Source organism: Danio rerio, chromosome 23 (genome assembly GCF_052040795.2).
Source record: "Danio rerio strain M-AB ecotype USA chromosome 23, GRCz13ab, whole genome shotgun sequence".
NCBI classification, from domain to species: domain Eukaryota; kingdom Metazoa; phylum Chordata; class Actinopteri; order Cypriniformes; family Danionidae; genus Danio; species Danio rerio.
This window is the reverse complement of record NC_141043.1, coordinates 10314187-10337646: the sequence shown is the minus strand read 5'-3', so window position 1 is coordinate 10337646 and position 23460 is coordinate 10314187. Positions and strand designations below refer to the sequence as shown.

The 23460-nt window shown below is 35.3% G+C and overlaps 1 protein-coding gene and 1 long non-coding RNA gene across 7 annotated transcripts in view; one reads left to right on the top strand and one right to left on the bottom strand.

Annotated features, from left to right (window-relative positions):
• plxnb1a (plexin b1a) overlaps nt 1-23460 on the top strand; it is a 199131-nt gene that overhangs the window by 67645 nt on the left and 108026 nt on the right. The gene's annotated exons all lie outside the window — the stretch shown is intronic.
• The window catches only part of LOC147838166 (uncharacterized), a 148051-nt gene that overhangs the window by 99455 nt on the left and 25136 nt on the right, over nt 1-23460 (bottom strand). The gene's annotated exons all lie outside the window — the stretch shown is intronic.

Genomic DNA, 23460 nt, shown 5'->3' with positions numbered 1-23460 from the left:
CTAACATTTGTACTGTAGAAAATACAGTCATGGACTTGAGAAAGACTTACACTACAGCAAAGCCAGAAGCTATAAAAATGTGCCGAGCGTTTTTTGATCTCTAATCGGAGGCTTGCACATTTGGCCCAGAGTTTACATCCAGTCACAATGTTAAAGAGCTGAGTTCTCCATTACTGTCGCGGTCGGGGTGCAAGGACTCTTGGGTATTTCATAAGTCCATGTTATCAGCAATCTTCTCTGGAAATAGCTGCGCCTCGGGCACCTGTGAATGAATTAACATCCATTACCTCAGACGTTCACAATGCCTGTTGACTGGAGTGCTGTCATCGCCTCTATTTCAATAAGTCTTTTTATGATTGGTGTGACTTATCTTACTGTTTAACTTCTGTCTGGCACATTAAAATGAATCGCTCATTTAAAAAGAATCGCTTCGTCATCTTTTACACACCTTCATGTTGAAACACACTGGGCTTTTTTTGTTATATTACTCATTTACAGATAATGAAAGTCAATGTAGGTCTGTGATCTCGACTGTTCTCATATCATGCATCCATTGTGTCCAAAAATGTCTCCTTTTTTAAAGTTGAAAAACTGTACAAAAGCACTCATATCCCTCTTAACTGGGTGCTCAGCCAAAAAACGCAAAGGCGCAAATTAAATATTCATCAAAGACGGCAACACCAAAGCTCCGAAAATACAAATTTTTTAAATTAAAAAGGCTGACACAAAGCGTGTAACGTCTCGAGCGACACGGCTCTTCATCAGACAGTGCTCGTCACAATCAGGAGCTTCTTTTATATATATATATATATATATATATATATGTATGTGTGTGTTGTGTATGTATATGTATGTATATGTATATATTTACATATGTATATATACACACATATACTTACATACATATGTATACATACATACTTACACACCAATTCATAGATCATACAGCTTAGATATTTCCAATGAAAATACAAAAATTAAACATAGTACATAAATTATAAAAATAAAAATAAAATGTTCCAGGATACAACAAAATATACAACAAAATGTAGTCAAAAAATCTTTAACCAAACACCAAATTAAACATTAAAGAATTAATAAAGAAAAGGAGGAATGTCAAACTCCTCGTTTAAACCTTTTGGAGACAATGTGTCTAAAGGGAAAATCCTAAAGGCTTCACGTTGTAAAAGCAATTTAATAAAATCAAACAATTGTATATGTGAAGTTACATTGTAAACAACATTTAACATTACCCTGTGGTATGGTGTTTAAAAAATGTGGAGCGGGTTTTAGATCAGCTCTTACTAACATATTTCGGATATTAGATGTTCTTTTGTGTCAGGGTTCTGCCACTCTGGTCTTGTAAATTCTTGTTTTGGTGGCAGAGTCCGGACACTAGCTCTGTCTGTGCCAGTTCGTCATCATATGTCATCGTTCGTAGCCTTGTCTTGTCGCCTTGTTCCAGTCCTGATCCCCGCCAGCCTTTTCATCCTAGTTTGTTTTGATTGTTTATTTGTTTCATTAGTGTTTTTCCCCTCTGGGTTGTTTATTTTGCCTTTTATTCTTTTTTATTATTAATAAATACTTATTTACTCTCCACTTGGGTCCTCGCTCCTTTTTCCCCAACCCCAATCGTGACATTTTGTCCACTAAACGAGGTGAATTTTCAATTTTTAACACTCTTTGAGGATGGGATCATTTGAAATAATATGCCAGTGTTTTAACAGCACATTTTTAGTATTTGGCATGATGACTTCATATTTTTTCACTAGATATTTTGCAAGACACTAGTATTCAACTTAAAGTGCAATTTAAAAGGCTCAACTTGATTAAATAGACAAGTTAGTTTAATTAAGACATTAACCTAATAATATTGAGCTTTGCAGTTTTTATAATTTTATAATTAATAAATAAATATTCCAGCCTAATTAAAAAAAAAGTTATCTTTAGAATAAAAATATATCAGGAAACACTGTCAAAATGTCCAATGTCCTGTTAAAAACATCACTTGGGAAATATTTGAAACAATACAAATTTCATAGGAGTCAGTCTTCAACTGTAGGTGCCACTCATCCTCATGTGGGACTAAACTGTCTGCTGTAATAGCACACTGTGTGTTTTCTGGGCTCTGTTTGTTGATATGAGCTAATAGACTCCTGACTGAAGCACAAATCTAAGACTCATCCCGTCACTGTATGGAGGGGATGGGTAGGGGGAAGGTCGTCCAGAAAACCTCACGCCACAAAGAGCTTCTCACAGCTCTTCTGAGGCTCCAGAGAGAGGCGCTTTGTGCTGCAGTTGTGGGTGGGAAGTAATATATTCATTTAGTGTGCAAACAGACCAATGAGCTGGCTGACTGGCCTCTGTTCACTATCACATTTCATATCTGGAAAAGAGCTGCAAACAGAAGTTCACATTCAACACGCTCTCCATTGATCAGCGAGATGAATTGGTGATAGAGATGGTCATACAGATTACATGTGGACACACACACACATGCTAATGCAGCACTATAATGGGAAAATATGTGATGTTGAGGAGTATTGCGATAATGGTAGCTGTGCAACAATACAGGCTTCTTATGGTTCAGTTTGGTTTTTAGGTTTTGGCACAGTTCAGTGTATGATTTGTTTCAATAAGAAATCACTATTAAATAAAAAAAAAATAAAAAAAATACTCTACGTGCAAAATAAATACCATATATTGTCACCGACTCGGTCCCGGTCATTCCCCTCGCTGGCCAGCAGAGGCCACCATCTCCGGACTTTTAGCATTACATCATCCATCTACACTGATTGCGCATACACCTAATCTGAATCAGGCTAACGACCCACTTACCTCTTATAAGCCGCACTCAAACACTCAGTCAGTGCGAAGTGTTGTTCAGCCCCGGCCAGCATTACTGAGCGTTATTCCCAGCCTGATCTCTTGTGTACGACTCCAGCCTGTCTCTTACTTTGCTTCGCCTTCTGCCTGCCCACGACCCACGCCTGATATACGGACTCTGATTCTCTCTGCCTGCCCACGACCCACGCCTGATATACGGACTCTGATTCTCTCTGCCTGCCCACGACCCACGCCTGATATACGGACTCTGATACTCGTTGCCTTCCCTCGACCCAAGCCTAATACACGGACTCTGATTCTCGCTCATTACCCTCCACTCATGCCTGGTAACTCACTCTGTGTCTGATCATCATCATTCTTGATACCCTTACTACTACTGTGGATGTGTGTGTGCACTCAGGTGAATATTGTGTGTTTGAGTGAAGTTGTGATTAATAAATACTGCATAATGGATCCCTCCGTGTCAGTCTCCTCGTTACATATATACACGATAATAATAAAATGAGCAGTGCTTTTTTAGGTTTTTCATGTAAATAACAGTAGTTTTTATTAACTTTTTAAATTTATGTAATGATTTTAACACAAACTGGTATTGTTAAGTTATAATTCAGACTAAAATTGTTAAATTGTTAAGTTGTAATTTCGTCTTTTAGATGAGACATTAAACTGATCATTAAACTGACTCACTGTGGTCATTAAAAATCCCAGGATGTCCTTCGAAAAATAGTAGGTGTTTAACCCCGGCATCCAGGCCAAATCTGCCCACTGGCCTCTGTCCATCATGGCCTCCGAACCCTCCCCATATCATAATTGGCTTCGTCTTCTGTCCACCTATCAGCTGGTGTGTGGTGTGTGGTCTGGCGCAATATGGCTGCCGTTGCGTCCTCCAGGTGGATGCTGCACACTGGTGGTGGATGAGGAGATTCCCCCCAATGTGTAAAGTGCTTTGAGTGCCCAGAAAAGCGCTATATAAATTTAAGGAATTATTATTAAGGAATTCTTAAAACTGTTTCAATTGCAAACATTTAGCCTTTAAGACACTGTGAATGATTGAAAGCCCTCAGCAGAGATATTGACTCTGATTGGCTGTTGTCATTTTCCTCTCTTGTCTTGACTTACGCCATTAGTAGGTGTTTTTTTAGCTTTGGGATTGGTCTACCCAGTAGCAGAACAGCAACTACTGGAGTAGTGGGGATAAAGATAGTAAGACCCCATCTAATTGGTCAAATTTAAATAAACAAAATAAATTAAATGTCATTTATCACAGTGGTCCCCAACCTTTTTTATCACTGTGGACCGGTCAACTCTTGACAATTTTCAGTGGCGTAGCGCTAAATGCGGAGGCCACCCTGCAGGGATCGCTGACGGGGCCCCCTGATGAAGAGGGGGGGGGGGGATACGTCATACGTCAATTTGCATATCACTGACGTCATCACGTTTTACCGTTTCTGTTTGTTTAACAGCCTATGGTTAATAAAGGGGCATTTATAATTGCACTACACTTTATATAAGCATGTTTATTTAACTAAATTTATTGCTGTTTGAATACAGTATGTCATTATAGATATGTAGTGAATGTGCAGTAATCTCTCATATGTAATAAACTCAGACAAGTTCAGAAACTGTCACTATATCTGTGATTGTGAACAAGAAAAGAATAAACGTTAATTAAATTAAATTAAATTGTTAAAATAAAGTAGAAGTAGATCGGTTTGACTGTACAAGGGAACTACATTAACACTGCCTGTGCTAAATCATTTGTCGTCGGTACGCAGAGGCGTGATCTGCTCTCGGGCTGCAGGTGGGAGAGGCTGCTGTACGAGGACTGACTGGGCCGCCTGTCAGTGCTGTGAGGCGGGGGAGGGGCCGGCGGCATCACACGCAGCCTGTTGAGAAGAGTTGGGACGGTACAGTATGGACAAATGACAGTTTAAAAAAATCTCCAATAACACACAAAAAAGTCGCTAGATTTGTCGCTAAGGGGGTCTGAAAAGTTGCTAAATCTAGTGACAAAGTCGCTAAGTTGGCAACATTGGCGGCAAGCAATCAGAATGAAGTAGTCCACCGCTTGAGAGGTGTTCAGAGAACACAGACGTGTGAACTTTGGTTCCGACCACAGTTGTTCCCAAGAGTATGATTATTGCGGTTGCCGGTGGATTTTCAATTATTGAAAATCGTGACGACATGGGGCCCCCTTATCACGCGGGGCCCCCCGCGGTGCGTGCCCTGAGGGCCCGTCCGCTACGCCACTGACAATTTTACCGTAAGCCCCAGGGAGGGGTGTCAACCATCAACCATTTTCTCAGAGGATGACAAGCTGACCAAACATTGCTGCAACTCTGATATATGTTTTATTGATAGAGAAAATTAAAAAGCAAAGCAGTGTTTGTCTGAGACAATTAGTCTACCAAAATAAGCATCATCCATGCAAAATATGAAGCTGATTGGTCAGTTCTTGTCACGTGACTCACAGTGCTTGTGGCATTCTGAAAATGTTTTCAACTGAGTGCGGCTGTTAGGCGCATGGCATCACTCCCAATATGCACTTGTGTAAGGAAAAGACGCTATGTAAATGGCCCCTAAAAGTCCTCCATCATTTGGAATCATCAGCAGTTGATCTTTTGATCTTCACCTGATATGTTAACAGATGGTTTGCGGATCCATTCCTTGGTAGTTCATGGGTCCTACCCTGGGCTTTTTCCCCTTCGCAAAGAAACTTTCCAAAGAAAGTGTTTCTAATTCATTTTGCTTGTTGTGTGGGTTAAATTTAGGCACTGTAAACGAGAGAATATGGTCATTTTTTCTAAATAAAAGATCTTTTCAAGAAAAGATCGTTCAGACTCAGATAACAAATAAAACTGAAATAATTAATGATTTCCTTTGCGGCCAGGTACCACTTGATCCATGTCTCGGTGGTTCAGGACCACTGATTCATCACACGTCTGCTATTCGTATATTAAATTATTATGGTTACAATTATTTGATATATTTTACACAATATATTGTCCAGCGCAGCCCTAACATACACACAAAAACACACTTGTACAGGTATCTTTATGGGGGTCTCCCATAGACGTAATGATCTTTATACTGTACAGACTGTATATTCTATCCACCCAACCATCACAGGAAACCATATGCAGTTTTATGCTTTCAAAATACTTCATTATGTGTGCTGTATGAGCCGTTTTCCTCATGGGGCCAAAATTTAAAATTTACTGGTATTGCTATACTTGTGGGGACTTTTAGTACTTTCTCTCTCTCTCTCACACACACACACACACACACACACACACACACACACACACACACAAACACACACACACACACACACACACACACACACAGACACAGCCCATAGATTTATTACTGACTTTTTTTCATTGGAAGGATTAAAAACATCTAATTGTTCATACAGTATTAGACATTCAAATTAAGTTGCTGATGTGAAAAGTGTATTAAAATTGTAAGGAGTAAAAAAGTCAAGTTATTTGTGTACAAATGTAATAACTAAAAGTAAAAAGTTAAAATTAAAAGTGAAATAAACTACTCTTACCATAAAAAGTGCCATTAAAAGTAGCATCTCAAGGCACTTTACAGACATAAAATGTGCAGCAGTAAAAGACACTAGGAAAAATACAAAAAAGTAATAATACAAATAATTAAAAATGCATAACAAATAATAACAGATCTAAAAATCATATAAAATCTAATAAAAGCTACCCTAAAAAAAGTACGTTTTGGAGATGATTTAAAATTCTTCTGGGAGTCTGCATTGCGAATATCAGAGGGTAAAGAGTTTCACAATTTAGGTGTCAATAAAAAGAATGCCTGATCTCCCTTAGATTTTAGCTGCGTTGATTGAGCAGTTAAAAGACCAGCATCAGACGAGCATAAAGGACTTCTAGGAGTGTATGGGATTAAAAGCCAGATAAATATTGTGGTGATAGAACATTCAAGGCATTGTACACATACATCATACATTCGTTAATTCCCATCTCTGATAATTATTATGTAATAATAGATTAATATCTAAATTAATATTCTTATAATTGCACGCTAAATGGAATTGTGATCGTGAGTTAAAACAGTTTGTCAGTGATCAGTGGTTGCCTATGAAGTGTTTATCTGTGTTGATGTTAATGACTTTACCTATATATGGACAGCCAATGTCAAGCTGAGGCCTTTTGGCTCCTGCTCAGCTGCTGTAATCACTGAGTCATTTCTGCTGCTGTCCGCCAGGAATGTGATTTGGTACGAGCTGCAGATACTGTATGATGATAGAGAGACGTGAGAGTGTGATTGTGTGGGCTGATGTAGAGTTTCATCTTACAGTTACTAAACAGTCCAGTCTGACACAGCAGACGAGCACTGACTCACACATTAGAGTCTAGACTCGAGAGTCAGAACGCAGCTTAACTTATTGTTTGAAGGCAGAGTCATACAGTCATGTTTTTCATTTCTGTGAAGTGTTCATGCAGCTTTTTGCATATTAGGACTTCATAAACTTTTTCTTGAAGAGAATAGTAATAATTATTTATCATACAGTTTTTTTTATCACTGTCAGGAAGTAATATATTATGCTTTTATTTATAATAATAATAATAATAATAATAATAATAATAATAATTATTATTATTATTATAAAAAGAAGAGTAATAGTAATAATAATAATTATAATATTAATAATAATAATAATAAGTATTATTATTATTATTATTATTATTACTGTTGTTGTTGTTATCAATTAATTGTAATAATCATTATAACAATTATAAATAAATAGTTATAAATAATACATTTATCTTGTGACTAATAAAAACATTTTATAGCATTTTTATATTTAATTATTAATATTATTTTTAATTAAAATTTATTTATATTATATTAATATTTATTTATTTATTTATTTATTTATTATCTTCATGCAACTCTATTGCATATAATGTTTTCATAAGCATTTCTTAATGAGGATAATCGTACGATTTTTTTATCATAAAAAAATGGCAGAAATTGATCATTTTAGCACTGTTGGTGAGTGGTGAAGTTTTATATTATCTTATATCTTCATTTGTTAAAAAAACCTAAATATAAATATTTTTTAATTATAAAGTAAATAAAGTAATAAAAAAACTACCGTAGATAAAATACAAATAATTATAACAGCAGTATATTGTAAAATAATAATAATAATATTAATAACAACAACCATAACACTATTAATACTATTGCCAATAATAATAATAATAATAATTATTATTATTATTATTATTATTATCATTATTATTATTATCACTATTGGTGTTGTTATCATTTAATTGTAATAATCATTATAACAATTATAAATAAATAATTATAAATAATAAATTTATTTTATGACTAATAAAAACATTTTATAGCATTTTATATTTAATTAGTGATATTATTTTTAATAAAAATTTATTAATATTATATTAATCTTTATTTATTTATTTATTTATTTATCTATTATCTTCATGCAACTCAATTGCATATAATGTCTTCATAAGCATTTCTTAATGAGGATAATCGTACATTTTTTTATCATACAAAAATGGCAGAAATTGATTATTTTAGCACTATTGGTGAGTGGTGAAGTTATATATTATCTTATATCTTTATTTGTTGAAAAAAAAACTAAATAATTTTATTTTTTAAATTATAAAGTAAATAAAGTAATAAACAAACTACAGTAGATAAAATACAAATAATTATAACAGCAGTATATTGTAAAATAATTACAATAATAATAGTAATAACAACAACCATAACACTATTAATATTATTGCCAATAATAATAATAATAATAATAATTATTATTATTATTATTATTATGTCATCAATTATAATAATTATTATAACAATTATAAATAAATAGTTTTAAATAATAAATATATCTGAGTAAAAAAATAACATTCCTTTGCATGTTTATTTTCAGTGCTACTGTAACCACAAGGGAGACGGGTGACAATGGACAATACAGGCTTCATTTAAAGTAGTCAGACATTCAATTGTCAAATACAGAAGCAAATGGGTCCAAAAGCGTTGTCAGGTAACAGGAAGAATGTTGATGCAAGCGGCAGTCAGGATAAATAAATAAACAAAGTGAGGGTCAAACACGGGAAGACTAGACAAGGAAATCACTTCGTAATGTTATAGGGTATGCACCAACAAGGCTCGGCAGTGTAAATGTGTGTGTTGTTTATATGGTCTATGTACGCAGTCTTGAGCAGCTCCCAGCTGTGTGTGTGTGTATTCAATAGAGAACCAGGACAGGTGTGTGTGTGGTGACTGAAGGGAGTTGAATTGTAGCCCGAGTGAAAACGAATGTTCTCCAGCGATCTTTGAGGGTTAGATCAGAATCAGAATCAGTTTTATTGCCAAGTGTGCTTTACACAAACAAGAAATTTGTTTTAGCTACAGAAGCTTCTAGTGTACATAAAGTGACAAGTGACAACACAAAATAAATATGAAATAAAGACGATAAACATTAAACAGAGATGCAGTTAGTCATGAAATCTGGATGTTCAATTATGTGTCTGCTGATCACTGGTGATCGAGACCGATGTATATTGTTTACTATATTGCATTATTATACAAATAGTTGTTTGCAATATTATTATGTTTAGGGGTGTAATTAAAATTATTTATGTAAAATATTAAATTATAGTACATACTAATTCATTATTGTTGAGAGTGTTCTTTTTGAGAGTAGCATTTAGACGTGATTGTAATAATAATAACAAGTAAAAAATCTAAACACTACATACGAGTTTTAGTATACTGTAATAACGATTATTTAATTAATAATTAACTATATTAATTTTATTTATATTATTTTTATTAAATAATAAAATGTAATTAATAAATACACATTTTACTTCTATTGTATTCATACTTTTAAATTAGTCATTGCTTAAAATGTTATTTATTGTTATTGATTATTTAATTACTTTTTTTAAAAGAATATTTGGTAATACTTTAGTTTATGTCACAATTCACAGCATTACCTACTGGCTTATTACCTGTCTATTATTGCAATATTAACTGTTTATTAGTAGTTATAAAGTATGATCTTATTTTGCATCCCTGATTACTAACCAAAACCTAAACCCAACTTCTAGCTTACGAACTATTAATAAACAGCTAATTACAATAGTATATTACTAAACTAGTAGTGTTAATTAATTGTTTATAAAAACGGTGAGTTGTGACCTAAACTAAAGTGTTAGCAAACATTTCATGTCCTTTGCACACAGTTATTATAATATATATAATATTGAGCGTGAACCTGAAGAACCCACTCGATGAATGTAACATGACTTAACATTAAGTAAGCGATGACTAAATGACATTTTTGGTGAACTATGACATTAATATTTAAAAACACTGGAAGGCATATTAGGAAACGGTGACTTGATTCTCATGACCGGTGATTGACCTCATCTCATCGCCAGCCGAAGACACCCAGTGAAGTCTCTGTCACATCTGGGTCACTCAAACACTCGTCCCTTGTCCCATCACTGCACCATTCATGAAAACAGCACACAAAAAAGCATCTGGAGTTTGCCATAAAGCCTGAGAGCCTGTTGAATAATTTAAAACACCCCAAACCTCAATCCCGCCCCAGGACTTCCCTCAAAAACCCATGTCCTGCGGCCACATGGAGCTTTTTTATCTCATTGTAGGACAGAGCTCCTAAAGTGGCTGTCCTGCAGGTGTGTGCGTCTCGTCCCCTGTCCTGCTGACTGGTTCGGCTTTGTGTTTTACTGCTCGCCTGCAGCAGTGGGACTTCTTTTCTGGTCAGTCAGGCAGGACAAAGACCAGTTTCTCTGAGGGGGATGGACATCACCCTTCCGAAAAACATTATGATGGGAAAGACCACTGAAAAATTCATGACTGTCAGCCATATTAGGAAGCTGCTGGGGGCCTTTAAATGCTCTTCAAACAATGTGACTTGTGTTTTGGACTGATTTTTAAAGGGAACATATCTTGAAAATCAGACCTTTAGCATTTCATAACAAGGGCATCTGTCAACCCAAATAATGTGGAAAAAGGACATCCCAGTAACTTTTTGGTTTGTTTTTTACTACAAGCAAGAGGAAAAATCAATTGTTCAAATGTCAATCACCTTGTGACCAATGCCCTATTCACACGGAGCGCCAGCGTCAACGCTTCCCATTTACTTTGAATGGGTGACATCAGGCATTGCCGAACTGCATTGTGGATCCGTCAGCCAACAGAAGCGTCAGCCGATCAGATCGCTTTATGCAAATACACCAGCTAGACAGTGGCCTATTGCTGAGTGAATTTCATTGGCTGATGCTGCTATGACATTCGCGTCAACCCCAGCCTCAGACACGCCTCCAGTCAAGCGTTGACGCTCAAGCCCTGTGTGAATGGGGAGTTAGTGTAAAAAATTCATGGGTTCCACACCATCCATGTTGTCCTAACACAAGTCGAAAGTAACTCAACAAATTTAAGTGTTAGGATCTTTAAATAAATAAGTTGTCTCCAGATCACGTGACAAGATGTGTTTGAAAGAGCTCCTCGCCGTATAGCTGTATCTTTTCTAAACAGTCATCCTTTACATCCAATACTTTACTGCATTACTATTTTTGTTAAATAAATTTTTGTATCTGAACTGGGTTCCAGAGGCAGTTTATAAACGTGTAGCGTACTTAAAGCAGAGTTTGATCGGTATATTATTACATTACGCTGCATTATTGACATCTGCAATGTGTTGCTCTCTGTTTATGTAAGTTAGCTCTGTTAGCGCAATAATTAAGACAATAGACTGTTGACAGAGTAGCGTTAACGTTCGGTTATAAAGGTTAAAACGATGCTTGTGTAATTGTGTCTAATTTTATGCACTTATAGGAGTTTTTTGGTACGTTTAAATTACTGTCATTTGCAGACAGCAAGATATATGCTAAGCTAGTTAACCTTAGCATAGCTTCCCGTCACTCATAGATATATACATCTATACCCGTCACTAATTAACTTTTAGGCACCCAAATAGATGAGTGCGGCTGCTGCTGAGTCATTCTTGGTCCTCCACCAGCCCCAAAAAAACTTGCTCTAGTTCTTTGTGGAAGAGTTTTACAGTCAGTGGTGCAGCAGATAAAACAGTGATACTGTATGTAATGTGTGCAAAAGTATATCTTAAGCATATATATAAAAAAAATATTGCACTATATATCGCAGGGAAAAAAAATATTGCAATGTCAAATTTTTACAATATCGTGCAGCCCTAAAATAATGTACGACAAACAGATTGGTTTCTCTTACACACGTGCATTAGTAGGATGTTGAGATTTGCTAAAATGTACACAGTGGCCTACAGATAATTTACAATAAATGGCACAATGTGTTTTAGATTGTCACATACACACAACAGTGAATTTGTGAAAACAAAAACTGCTAGCAGACGTAGCCCGATGTACAAATGTTTCGGTTATCAAAAAATAATTTCCAATGGAGTTATGTGCCATTGGAAATACATTTGTTGCTATGACATATCCATATTTATGAATGTGCTCTGCCCTGTTCTGTACAGCAGCAGCTCATTTGCATTTAAAGGGACAGAGACAAAACAGCATGCTTTTGCTCAAACCCAAATAAAGGCAATTTTTACAACTTTTAATCACTGATCTCTGGTGTGTTTTTGAGTTGATACTTCATATATGCATTCTGGAGACATCAGAGATTCATTTTTACATGGCAAAATATGTTTCTTTTAACATGCACCTTGTTAAATCGGATTTATCAGTTCTCAACTCTGCCCGACATCGGATACACAAAGTCTGAAACATCTTGCCAAATCCTGAAACGCAGTCAGCTCAATCATAATTACATGTAATTTCAGTAATAGATCTTGGCAGAGGTCTCTTTACCCTCATTCTCAATCACTAATTCTGCTTCCTTCCTTTCTTGATCGGCATCCAGTTGTTTTTTGGTGGTTTGTTTGGCAGCTGCTGTCAATTACTATTGTGTCGTATCCTAGCATTCAGCACATAAAGCAAGATTCAGATCAGCAGTTGTGCTGCTGCATTATTGATCACTTAAGAATGACACAGACTGAATCCCAATTTATGTAGACTTAAAAATGCTGTATAGGATTCACTTTAGAGCCCTTTTTTAACTTAGGAATTGCTAGTGAATTTAATTTAGTGTGTAGAGTAGCTGATTGTGAATGTGATGGTTCCAAATGTCAGATTTCACAATAAACAGACTTTCTGTGTCACCTAATTCTGAAATACCTGAAACAATTTGCCAGTAACTCTTGCTGTAGTACCAATCTGTGGTCTCCATTGTGTGCTCAAAGTTTTAAAGCTCTTTTAAATTTCAATTAAGTGCTTTAAGAAGATGTATTATCTAAATAATATACAGTATTGCTCATTTACAGTTGCTATAATTTGAGCATTTGTGTTTTTATTTGATATTTCTGGTGTTAGCAAGCTAATATTTAGAATATGTATTGAAACTTGAGAATCTGATGGATTAATTTAATAGGGCTATGAAATTATTGATTTCGATTTCAGCAATTTTGGACTCCAAGGATTATGAAAAAACATTCATTATTATAAAACGATTATCATACGTCATATCCTGCCCCCTTAGGCTACCAGCAGTTCGAATTTGTTCATCTCAAAGCTCATTTTCAGATTGAAATCAGTGAAATCATACAATGTGACTTCTGCAGCATGGGACGTGCTTCATTTACTTTGAAGTGTATTCGATTTATTCATGTTTTTAAAAACGCAAAGGTGAACATATGCTGTTGTGTGTGTGCGCTGAGCAGACGAGCAGAACACACACACACACCATGTAGTCATCTTAAGATCAGTGCATAAAATGTCAAATACATGCAAAAAAATTGGTCAAAACAGCGATTAGTGATTTCTCACATTAACCCCCGTTTGTTATGAAAAAATAACTAAATATAAAGAGTTAAGAATGAAACAGCCTGTAAAAGTAAAACCACTGCACGGCTTTAAAGAAACAGTATACTTTATTCTTGCTGTCAGGTGTTTTTATCATTATTAATCAAACAACAAAAGACAGGGTCAAAATCCCTTATTGTTCATAACTAAAGGGCTTAAGGACAAAGACCATAGAATGACACGTCACTCGTATAGATTTTGAATAGAGAAATATGTCAATATTTTATGTCAAATTTGGTCAATATGGCAAATGAAGCCCCACCTACTAGTACAGGAGCCAATCATCGATTGCTATAGACTGATGGAGAAGACATGTGCTTTCGCGACAGTTTAGTGGTCAACAAACACACTGAAATCTCAGTGAATACTTGCTTCACAGACATAAAAAATATCCACAGAAAGCTTGAAATCTTTACTTTTAAATGAACCAACTACATTTGAAAACAACATTTTGTAATCTCTATGAAATGAACGCGAGGTATAGTCAGCCCTGTCAAACGCACATCACATGACAGCAACTTCTCAAATGCAGTCGCTGTAATTTCTGGAGGAGATTCACCATCAAGGCCAAGTTGTGAATTACTTTAGAAGAGTAGCGATATCAGACGAAGCATTATCCAGAAGATGATAATGTGTAAAATGGTCATAAATGAGGTTGGTGTCGTGATCTCATTTCTTTCGAGTGCACATGCGTATTAGCTTGGGCAACCTAAAAAAATGCCGATTTTGTTTGATTCAGTCGTTTAGAATTTATAAACGAAACTTATGATGATGATGATGATGATGATGATGATGGTGATGATGGTTGTTGTTTTATTTTATTGGTGATCCCAAATATGTAATGAAACCGAAAGCTTGGCAAACAGTTTTGGAGAATTTGATGTTTCCCCATTCAGATATGCTCGAGCATACTGCCCGAGAGGCATTTCAAAGATGGCCATCGAGTGAAATTGCTTACCTTAAAGGAACTTTGATAAGAAACAAAGTAAATTTAATTCATACAGTGAAGACACTTGAAGCAGAGTTTGTTTTATTAGTATATGTTTATTCTATTGTTTTTATTTCTTTTCCTTAATTGTGAGTACTCTTTGTTAGTTTGTCCCATTCTGCTTCAGTATTAAAAATTGTGAAATTTAATGATCGTTGAAATGTATAGGTGTACTATCAACAATATTTACTGAGGAGAAAAACTAAATATATACAGTTAAAGTCAGAATTAATACCCCCTCCCCCCAACCCCCAAGTTAATAGTCTCCCTTTTTATTTTTTCCCCAATTTCTGTTTGCTGGAGTGCAGATTTTTTCAACACATTTCTTAACATAATAGTTTTAATAACTCATTTTTAATGACTGATTTATTTTGTCTTCACCATGATGACAGTAAGTAATATTTTACTATATATGTTTTAAGACTTCTATACAGCTTAAAGTGACATTTAAAAGCTTAACTAGGTTAATTAGTAGGCAGATTAGGGTAATTAGGCAAGTTATTGTATAATGATGGTTTGTTCTGTAGACTATCAAAAAAAATTGCTTAAAGGGATATATAATTTTGACCTTAAAATGGCTTTTAAATAATTAAAAACTGTTTTTGTTCTAGCTGAAATAAAACAAGTAAGACTTTCTTCAGAAGAAAAAATATTATCAGACATACTGTGAAAATTTCCTTGCTCTGTTAAACATCATTTGGGAAATATTTAAAAAAAGAAAAGAAAAAAATCAAAGGAGCTAAAAATGCTGACTTTAACTGTATATGTAGATATTTCATAAACAAAATAATTTAAGAAAATGCTAAAACCATATGCATGCTCTGAAAATCCATACTAGAATCGGAGACACCCTTCTCCTAATTTAGCGCACTACACATTTAGCATGCTTATACCACTTACGTGTCATTCAGTTCTCATCCTGTATAGCTGCTTTCTTTGGTGTGATGTGGCGTTTTAGGGTATCATAGAGTTTCTGTGCTGCTTTCGGTCAGTACACTGGCACATTGAGCCACAAATACTGAGTCGCTGGCATTGGCTTCTGTGCCAAGTGTAATTGTGGGCTCAGTCAGGCTTGTGAAAGAGACCACAGCGTGACAGCGACGGCACTGACCGATACACTCAGAGTGCTGAGAAACAGTAGACTCGGCTGTGTCAGTTTGCTAGTGTCTCCACCAAATCTCTGTGTGTGACATCAGTGGTTTAGGACGGGATATTTATAGTGCAGAGGGTCCAGCTGTCATGGGAAGTTGGTCTGCTTGTAGGAAGTGGATAACTGTCAAAACGCTGGGATTGAAGGATAACGCTGATATACTGATATATATTGTTTGTTTGTTTTTTTTAATAGCTGTCATAGCAGAAAGGTTGCTGGAAAGTCAAAGTGGTTTCATATCAGTGACCGCAACATTAAGCTTAAGTACTACCTCAAGAAGTTTGAGTGGATTATATTGGATTTTAAATAGCAGGGAATACCCATGAATACGTATTTGCTATTTGTTAGTCAGTGTTAGGCGTTATTAAAATATATTGTAATGGGGTTTTCTTGTTGGTTTTTAATATGTTTTTCAGTTGAAGATATCAGTATTTAATATTTAGAGCCGTATCATACACCCTGCGCAATAAGGCTCAAGATGTGTTTGGCGTGTTTTGTTGCTATTTTCAGACCAGTGCAACAGTCATTTTTATGTTTTGCACCACACTGTTTAAATAGCAAATCCATTTGCACCACGTTGTGGACTCTTGGGTGTTCCGGTTTAAAATGGAGGTGTGTTCAGGCGCATTGACGACGTGTTGCTATTTTGAGGAACTGAAATAGATTGCGCCATCGACCAACTAAAAGCTGGTCTAAAGTCCAGAACAGAGCGCGTTAGTTATGTGCCTATGTGGGTTCAAAGCTTACACATTGCTTAATACATACAGGGTGTACAGCAATATACAAATATCTTTACATATAAAAAAACTAAAGTATTAAAATATTCCAAAAATAATTTTTTTCAGCATAAATATAAAAACCATTACCTCAATGCCTTCTTCGCCTTGTTTTTTTTGTTTTTTTTGTTTATTCATGACAATTTGTATAATGTTATTATTGTTGGCTGTATTATTTATTATATGCATATTTATATTTGCTTTAATAAAAACAAGTTTAGATTTGTCCACCTGTCAGGTTTTGCTGACGTACTGTAGGCATCACCATATGGTGCATCAGAATAGGATGTGTGTTTGGTTATAACGCTAAAGTTCACACATAACTGACCACACGTCATTATTTCTTGCTCATTTATTAGTTTGCTGGAAATTAGAACTTAATTTAGAAATAGTTTTGAAACAAATCTTTGCGCTTAACAAACCGAATTAAATATGTAGGCTAATAGATGACTTCATTGAAGTGGATACAACACCATTTCCTTATTTTCAAAAGTAAAGGTGTAAAGTACAGAGAAAGTAAAGAGGTCAAATGGAGGAGGCACGTTCTTTATGCTCGAGCTGCAGATGGTCTGTTAAACTGTTTTCTTGCTAGTAAAGCATTAATTTTGTTCACTTACAAAGTCTGTCATGTAAATACTGAATGCCATGGCACAACGCAACTGACTCTTAAAGGGAATGGGCGATAATACGCTAATTAGAACAATGCATGTTATACTCAAAACACACCCTATACTCAAAACACAACCCTGTTAGACTATGCGCCGGGACGCAGACCACATTTTTACGTCCTTAAAATAGCAAAAGTGGATTTGGACAGAAAATGTCTGAAGTTGTGATTAAATTAAATTAAATTAAATTAGTCAGCAATAAGCCACTGTCTGAGCTGGTGTATTTGCATACAGCGATCTGATTGGCTAATAATAATAATATTATTATTACTTTATTACGTAAGTGTTCTTAATTATTTATAATAATATTTATATTAATGATATTTCTTATTTATTTTTAATTTTGTCATGATGGTGGTTTTATTGTTATAGTTATTATCTAAATTATATATTTTATTATTTTATTTTATATTTTACAATAAAATATAAGATCAGCAGTTTTCTTTTTAAAAAAATTATAATAATATAACATATTTTTTAAATAATTGTAGTAATCATAATAATGAATAATAAGAAGAAGAACAGTAGGAGTAGTAGTATTTAATTAATTATTATTTTATAGTCAGATATATGTCACTATTTTGGCCAAAAAGAAAGCAATTTTAAAAAATCACAATCAGTTTTTTTTTATCATGATAAACTATTAATATTTTTTATTATATTTTCTGTCTTCAAAAATGTAAATTATAGTGAACGCTTTTATTTTGCAATTCAGTATGCTAACCTTTGCCAAAGAAATTTAATATTTTCTATACAGCCTCCATAAATGGACACTGCTGTGCACCTAATTAAAGGAGATTCTCCATGCTTGTCATTTATCTCATAACTGTGCCTTTCAAACATCACATAAAAACACACAACATAGTGGCTCATTTAGCTTAGATTGGTTTCTCCTTTTTAGCTGCTCTTGCCTACAAGTTGGCCAGAGTCCCGCAAACTCCTGCTTCTCAAGACTTTTGAAAGGTCAACAATAGTGTCTGGAATTCAGAGTATGCCTCATCGATGGTCAAGAAGAGCTCTATTAATAACCCTCTCACTCTCTTTCAATTCTCACGCCTTCACTGAAAAAATCTGAAATACAACCGAGGATTGTTCGCAACACCCATTCACCATATTTTACAGACAGATCTCCTTCAACGCCATCGGTTTGATATCTGAAAAGGCCGTGAATTATGTTTCGGTCCTGCTGAATGGCCGCTTTGTCCCCCCAGAGATGGATAAATAGCTTTCTTAATCATCCCGAGTGGCAACTTTTTCGTGTTCATTGTCAGGCCCAATGAGGCGTGACAGCGTAACATTCTGTTAGAGGCCATAAAAATGTGGGGTCACTGCCAACCCCTCCCAGAAAGACAGAGAGAGGTCAGTTTCCTCTGGGCGCCGCTGTGTGAAGCATGCCTGACGGGCCTGGCCTTACCCGTCCCGCCATCTTTCTGCACCCCTGGGAACACTTCCAAACAATACACTCCCTTCAGCTCAGGGACACTCCGCATTGGCCTGCTCAAAGTTTTATCCTTTAATACAGGCTGAAGTGCTTGTCATTCTTGTGTGGGATCCCTGCTCTCTCGCTCTTTCGTGGTTCTCCTTCCCCCCCTCTTTCCCTGTGAAGAGGAGACTCTGCATTGTGTTGGCCTGCACTGTCATTGGTGTTAAATCAACACCACCTGCATGTCTATTCTAGTGAAGATTTAAAAGTGCTCGGTCTAACAAGCCTCTATTATTCTCTAACTGTGGAGGTTGAGCTTCTTTTGAGACCTTTTGTTTGTGCTGCCTTTCACGGGACACACTAATATCGAAGGGGGTTTTCTGAACGCTTTCCGAACACACCTACAAAATGCGGTAGTAGTAGGTCAGATCGGGGCACTTTTATTTGTTTGCTTTGCAGAAAAGGAGCTGTAATTGGGGTCAAGTCATTATTTGCTAACTTGGAAGAAATTCACTGACGTAATTGGACATCAGTATGCAATGATATGACCATTTCTTATCATGACTATAGTCACCAAAATGATCACAGTTATCAGTATTATCACATTATATTGTTAGAAAATATATGTTACACACTTGTTCCACTAAGTTTGGTATCTGAAAATGAGCAAACGACAGCTAAAATTTGCAGCTTTATGCTATTTTGTGACAAACAGGGTAAACATGGATCCATGCATTTCTGTGTTTGTATTATTTCATGTACACTACCTGACAAAAATCTTGTTGTCAAGAGCAACAAATAACTAGATTCTTAAAGTTTGAGGACAAACTTTGAGGCTGGCTTGTGAAAGCCTGATGGTAATAGTTTATTTAGTTTAAACAGTTTTTTAAAAAGTTTGAAAAGATAGATAGATAGATAGATAGATAGATAGATAGATAGATAGATAGATAGATAGATAGATAGATAGATAGATAGATAGATAGATAGATAGATAGATAGATAGATAGATAGATAGATGGTGTGCTAGCATGAGTCAAACAAGCCAACCCCCGCTTCTCTACAATGTTTCTAGGTTAGTCTGTTTTGTTGCTATGGAGTTAATTGACAGCTTAGACTGATGATGTATCAAAGCTTCTTGCCAGTATGAACAGTTAAAAACAACCCCATGTCTTTATCACACTGCAGCATGACGATATCAATCTGAACCTCTATAATGGCAGTCTAAGGGACAGTTGCTAGGGTGCAGTATGTGGTGGTTAGGGTGTGGCTAGAAAGTTAAAAGGCCATCAGTGATTGGTTGCTGGCTAGACTGAGTAAAATGAGCTCAGCCATTAGTCTGTAGGAAAGTCTGATGCAGAGTTATGAGCTTACAAAGTTTGATCCAATGTAAAGTCAATCAGTCTTTTGAATGGAAGTCTATGGGACGGTTTATAGGGTCCAAAAGTGGTTACTAGGGCGTGGCTAGAAAGTTTAAAGATGACGAGTCATTGGCAGTTTGATAGTCTGAGTTAAATGAGCCTAGTTAGAAGTTAGAAGAGTTATGAGGTCACAAACTTTGATCCAATGTTAAGTCTATGAGATTTTTCGACGGTCCCGGGACTTTTTTCGGAAAACCGAAAGTCGGATCAGTCAGAAAAGATATAGCAATCCGAGTCTGAATAGTTCGGAGGTCTGACTCGAGTTTGAGGGTCATAGCTTGAAAGCTCTAGGAGGAGATAAGAGTTTAATTTTTAGTCTCAGAAGAAGAAGAAGTTTCTACACAAGCCAGCCTAATAACTTGACTTTTAGTTGTTCGTTTGGAGATTATTGGAGATTTTTCAGATTAATTATCTGTTAAACTGCATCCCAATCATCACAAATACTTCAGAAGACCTATTGGAACCCATATGGACTCAAGATTCTTACAGAAATCAGTCAAGTTTGGTAAAGAAAAAATTATGATTTGAGGTTCCATTCAGTATGGGCGCGTGTGAGAGATCTGCAGAGTGGATGGCAACATCATCAGCCTGAGGTATTAAGACATTTGTGCTGCCCATTACATTACACACCACAGGAGAGGGCAAATTCTTCAGCAGGATAGCGCTCCTTCTCATACTCCACATTAAAGTTCCTGAAAGCAAAGAAGGTCAATGTGCTCCAGGATTGGCCAGCCCAGTCACCAGACATGAACATTATTGAGCATGTCTGGGGTAAGATGAAGGAAAAGGCAAAAGGAAGATGAATCCAAAGAATCTGAAAGTTCTGCAAGAACGCTTTCTTTGCCATTCCAGATGACTTTATTAGTAAGTTCTTTGAGTCGTTGCAGAGATGTGTAGATGCAGTCCTCCAAGCTCATGGGAGTCATACACAATATTTATTCTTTTTCCACTGCACCTTGATTTTATATTCTATACCCTACATTATTTCTGTTAAGTGACAAGACTTTTGTCTAAGCAAAGTCAGATCTTGCTGTCCTAATTAAATATTAAAAAATCAAGGCATATTTTATTTGGGTAAAATAAGCATAATCTAGAGGCCTTTGTCTTTCATATAAGCCACTTCTGCTACCAAATTATCAACTAGAAGTCAAGTTATTATTTGTTGTTCTTAAAACTTGGATAGGTGACAAGACTTTTGTCAGGTGGTGTACAATTTTTTTGTGTGTATGTTTTTATGTTTTTAGGTATGCACAATATTGTTTGTTAAAAATGCACTTGAAAAAACTACTTCACAAAGATCCACATTTGTGTTGTTATGTTGTACGGGGAGAACATGAAAACAGACAGAACTCGAACCAGCAACCTTCTTGCTGCGAGTCACTATACTGCCCTGACTTAAAGTTACTTGAAATATTACTTAAAGTTTTTTTTTCCGCAATGATCTCTCTTGTATATTGTCTCATAATCTTTTGGGATAAGCCTGTGTCATTTCTAGTAAAAAAAATAAGTCAGACTTTGAGTCAGATTTCGCCAGGTTTATGAATAATTTTGGAATTGACTTTATGTAATAATATATGTATAAAAAACATACATTAACATTAAAGCACCAATGGACACCAATAATCAGATTTTAAACTGATTAAGACAATACTCTGAATAAGAGTATGTGTTAAATAACAAATACTGACTGTGGAATTTTAACAGAAATATTCTGTAAACTGAATTTAAGAATGTAAAATGTTACATAATGATGTTATGCTGCATCATCTTTTATTTAAAGGTAACTGTGTAGTTACTAATGCAGTGAAAATCTGTTTGTTAATTGCAATCACATGAACACATTAATGCATCTAATGACTTTACATTTTTGTGCACTAAGCTATGATTTTGTAAACTGAACATTGGATCAGTTCATGAAATACGGTTATTTGTTCAAAAATGTATACAGTTATATAAAACTTCCATATTTTTCACAGAAAAATTCTGGTAACCACAACTGCTGGTATTTTTTTCGTAAATTTAACAGATATTTTACACTATAAGAGTTTGCTAATTAACACTCTCTTAGTGTTGATAACGTTAACACTTTCAAAAGTGTTATTTTTAACACTTTTATAGTGGTTGCCAAATAAACTCTGAGGAAGTGTTCATTTTAACTCTAAGTTAGTTAAATCTACTATCTAAAAATTGCAGTGTACCATGTAAACATCCACGTTTGATTGAGTTAATATGATTAAGGTCATGAGGCGACGCAGTGGTGCAGTAGGTGCTGTCGCCTCACAGCAAGAAGGCTGCTGGTTTGAGCCTCGGCTGGAAAGGCAACCGCTGTGTACAAACATGCTGCATAAGTTGGCAGTTCATTTCACTTTGACGACCCCAGATTAATAAAGGGACTAAGCCGAAAAGAAAATGAATAAATAAATGATTAAGGTCATAATTGAACCGCCATAGGTTTGATGGTAATAAAATTAAAAGAACTCAGTTTATAAAATCAACCAAAAAATAATTTAGACAACCGTAATATGCCCAACTGACAAAACTTTGTTGGGTTATTGTTCATGTCAATATGCATGGTAAAATAGTTTTTTTGAGTCTAATATACCATGGTATTACCTTGTTTTTGCTTTTTTTATTTTCACTTTGTATTTGTTGTTTTGCTTTTTATGTAACCCAGAAATTTTGTATACTTGTATTTATCTTTTTGAAAATGTACCATGACAAACAAACAAAAACAAAAAAGAACCAGTTTTAGACCAGTTTTTAGACTCTTTTAATAAATAATTACACAAATAATGAGTTGATCCATGAGCAAAATCAAAAACACATAGCACGGTCAGTAAAAAACTTTTTACGCTGGTCATTTTTTGCAAATCACAAACTTTTATGAATCTTCTGAAGTTTACTGAGGCGTGCATCTTCAAATATGTTATGTCCAACTCCTTTAAAGAACTATTACTAAAAACAAAATAGAAATAATAATAAAAATAAAAATAAAATAAATTAAAAAAGGACCACAAATAATATCATGAACAATAATACCTTATTGTATGCACTGACCTGCAGGCAGTTTTGTGTGTTCCTTACTCTCCCCTTATATCCCACGCCAGCATGGATAAAAAGATCAGTACCATTGAATGTGTGTAATGAAAGTAAGGTGTGCCTCTTAGGGAAATGTTGCACCAGGGGTGATGCTGAGCCATAACACAGGTCATCAAATCACATTATT